Genomic DNA, 3,684 nt, shown 5'->3' with positions numbered 1-3,684 from the left:
GACACCGGTTGGGGACACTGTGGACAGAGAGTCTGACACTTGCCCCAGAGCCTGCCGTTCTATCCTGGCAATCTGAGAGGAAGAAAATCTTGAAGTAAGCAAACTTGAGAGGAAGTTTAGATGTTGCATGTCTCAGCTAATTGCCTGATATTTACTTTTTCAAACACGGAAGATTTCTTGCAACAGCTGGTCACATGTAGCTCAGGAGGCTTTATTCCCCCACTTATTTTCCTACAGACTTATGAAGCCCCAGCACCCCTACTTGCCTGATGATTCAAACTTGTAGTGGTCTGATCATTCCCAGTTCGTCTTTTTCTACATTTCTTTTTCATGCCGTTATACATGGTATTTGGGAGAAGATAAAGGAGTTGGTCTTGTCTGAAGTCTTTTAGTATTTAAAAGAGCATCAAGTAGTTTTCAATTTGTTACATATTGTCCTCTGAGAAAACAGTGAACCAAGAGGCGAACATAACTCTCTTGGGAACCATGAGTGCATTTCTGTTTGAAAACTTATTAACCTGGACTGAACAGAGGCATGTGGCTGTGGCATGACTATTTCACTCCTCACACTCTGGCTCCTGAGCTGTGGCCTTTTCTCTGGTGTTTCCCTGGGAATATATCCTAGTGGGCTCCCTCGCGTGGCAAAATAGTGGTGCGCAGTGTGGTTTACTTAATGTTGCATTTTAATCAGGAGTGAATAAATGTTTATGTTCTAAATTGTATGACCATGTGAATGTTGAGCATATCTATGGTTCTGAGAGTTCCAAAAACTTGAATCTAATGATTTTTGCTCATCATCTTTATCTATATTGTTGTTCATTGTTCTCTCTATGGCTTGGAAATCTGCAGTGTAATTTAACTTATTTCTCAATTTGGAACTTCCATGATGCACATAGAAAAGTTGCTCTAATGCTTCCTCCAAAGCCCTTATCGTGACACTATTAAAATACTCAAAGCCAAAATTCACCAAATAAGTCCGCCATGAGGTTAGGATGTCATAACTGGAAAAGGTCTAAGTTCATTTATTTTTTTATACTCTAATTCTGCGGCACAAATACCTATGAAGTCTATCATTTGGAAAGTATTAAGAATCACTAACAGATCTTTGACAATTGGAAAAAAACAGGATGTCTTAGAGTAGCAAAGTACATCTCACTAATTAAGTGGGCATTACACTTATTGATAATGGAAAGAGAATGTATGTAAGAATAAGATATGATATCAAATGACAGAAAGTGCAGTTATAATAAGAAATAGAGAAGGTAGGTATATACTTGATTTGGTCGCCAGATAGGGAACTAAAGTTTAAATGCAACTGGGATCTCCAAGGTAGGAGAAAACTGCTGAGAAATTACATATGCTTTATATATATATATTCTGTATCAACTAAAAATTACTTCCAGGAACCTACTTATAAGCGAGCATTAAGTCATTCTGTTTTACTATTGCATTTCCTGTAAACATGCTCAGTGACATAAGACCCTCCTGAGTGCCCCTTTCACCTCTGTGTTCCTCAAGCTGTAAATCAAGGGGTTTAGCATTGGGGTGATATCCCCGTAGAGCATGGAGATGAGTCTGTGTCTGACTTGAGAGCGTTGACTGGAGGAGGGTCGCATGTAGGTGAATATGGTTGTGCCATAGAACAAACAAACCACCAGGACATAGGAGGCACATGTGGAGAAGGCTTTGCGCTTCCCTTCCACAGACCAGATTTTCAGGATGGCAGATATGATGTAGATATAAGAGATAAAGGTGGTCAGGAAGGCACCAATCCCCAAAATCCCCCTTTCCAGTAATGCGAGCATGCCTATCATGGATTTGGATGAGCAGGAGAGAGCCACCAGTGGAGGGATGTCACAGTAGGAATGGTTAACCTGATTGGACTTGCAGAAAGACTGGCGGATGGTGGACACAGTGTGGATGAGGGAATTGAGAAACCCTTCTTCCCAGGTCCCAGCTCTCAGCTGGGCACAGCGAGCCTCAGTCATGATGAGGATGTAACGGAGGGGGAAGCAGATGGCCACGTACCGGTCATAAGCCATGACACTGAGAAGGAAGACCGCAGTCCCTACCACTGTTTTCAGGAAGTACACTCCAAAGCACAGCCCAGGAAGGAAATGCTGTGATTCCCAGTCAAGAGGTTGTCCAGCATCTTGGGGACAGTAGCTGATGGGCAGAATATGTCTAAGAGGGACAGATTGGCTAGAAAGTAATACAAGGGTGTGCGAAACTTCTTCTCAGTCCTGATGGCCAAGAGAATGGCCCCATTTCTCACCAAAGTGACCTGGTAGAGGACAGCAAAGACCGCAAAGAGAGGATAGCGCACGTCGGAGAGGTCAGAGAGCCCCGTGAGGATAAAGTGACTCACGGTGGTGAGATTGCAGCCATCCATCTCCTCTCTCCACGGGGGTCTCTCTGGAGGGAAGGAAGGCAACAAGCACAGCTTAGATTAAAAAGCCAAAGAGCCCAGTGATGAGATTCAGAAAAATGTTGGTGTGTAATTGATATGAATTGTTAGCTATATTTTACTCAGAGATTTCAATTTTTAGTACTTCTATTTAATATATCTCCTATAATTATATTGTTTCTTGAAATATCCATCTTCCATTTCATTTTAGGACAAAGCTCTCTGGGACCCTAAGGAGATGTTTAAAAATTCACCTCCTCAGTAAAAACCACTGTGGACCCTTCGCCAGTGTTTAGGTTTCAGAATTCAGTGACAGCTTCCTGTGTGTTTGTCACACCAGCTTGGGCATTTACCTTGCTTTGCTTTGTATTGTCTCAATGTGCATAATATTATGCATTATCTCAATTGTACATTCTTTAAGGGAATGTATTTTACATGGTATGTAATTTTAATAACTTAATTAGCAAACAAATAAAATAAAAATTATCTAAATAATTTTTGCGTGAAAGAATGAATGTGGCTCTTGCTTAGACAAAGTATTGGTAAGACTAAATATGCAAATGCACTTACAGCTTCTGAATCATAACGAGTCAAGTGTGAAATTTAATAGTTATTTTCCACACTGATTATAATTTTTTTTAACAAGAAAAGAGTTTATTTAACAAGAAAAGAAAAGACATCCCATCCCAGTGAGGATGATATCTTCCCAGTTTTTTTTTTTTTTTTAGAGGTCATCTCTCATATTTATTGATCAAATGGTTGTTAACAACAATAAAATTCAGTATAGGGGGGTCAATGCTCAATGTACAATCATTAATCCATCTCAAGCCTAATTCTCGTCAGTCTCCAATCTTCTGAAGCATAACGAACAAGTTCTTACATGGTGAACGAATTCTTACATAGTGAATAAATTCTTACATGGTGAAGAGTACAAGGGCATTCATCTCAGAAACTTTCAGTTTTGATCACGCATTATGACCTATAAACAATCAGGTCAAATATGAATATTTGTTTGATTTTTGTACTTGATTTATATGTTGATCCCACATTTCTCCCTCTATTATTATTATTATTTTTATTTTTAATAAAATGCTGAAGTGGTAGGTAGATGCAAGATAAAGGTAGAAAACATAGTTTAGTGCTGTAAGAGGGCAAATGTAGATGATCAGATGATCAGGTGTGTGCCTATGGACCAAGTAGTAATCCAGGCTAGACAAGGGCAGCAAGACATCCACGGTTGCAGAAGATTTCTCTCAAAGCAGGGGGGGGTGAGGTTC

At 39.9% G+C, this 3,684-nt stretch overlaps 1 pseudogene; it reads right to left on the bottom strand.

Annotated features, from left to right (window-relative positions):
- Positions 1–1,466: 1,466 nt before the first annotated feature.
- On the bottom strand, positions 1,467–2,392 carry LOC140846094 (olfactory receptor 5V1-like; annotated as a pseudogene).
- Positions 2,393–3,684: the final 1,292 nt, after the last annotated feature.

This window comes from Manis javanica, chromosome 14, assembly GCF_040802235.1.
Source record: "Manis javanica isolate MJ-LG chromosome 14, MJ_LKY, whole genome shotgun sequence".
Lineage (NCBI taxonomy): Eukaryota > Metazoa > Chordata > Mammalia > Pholidota > Manidae > Manis > Manis javanica.
Note: the sequence above shows the minus strand (reverse complement) of the source record. Positions and strands in the feature narration are given on the sequence as shown.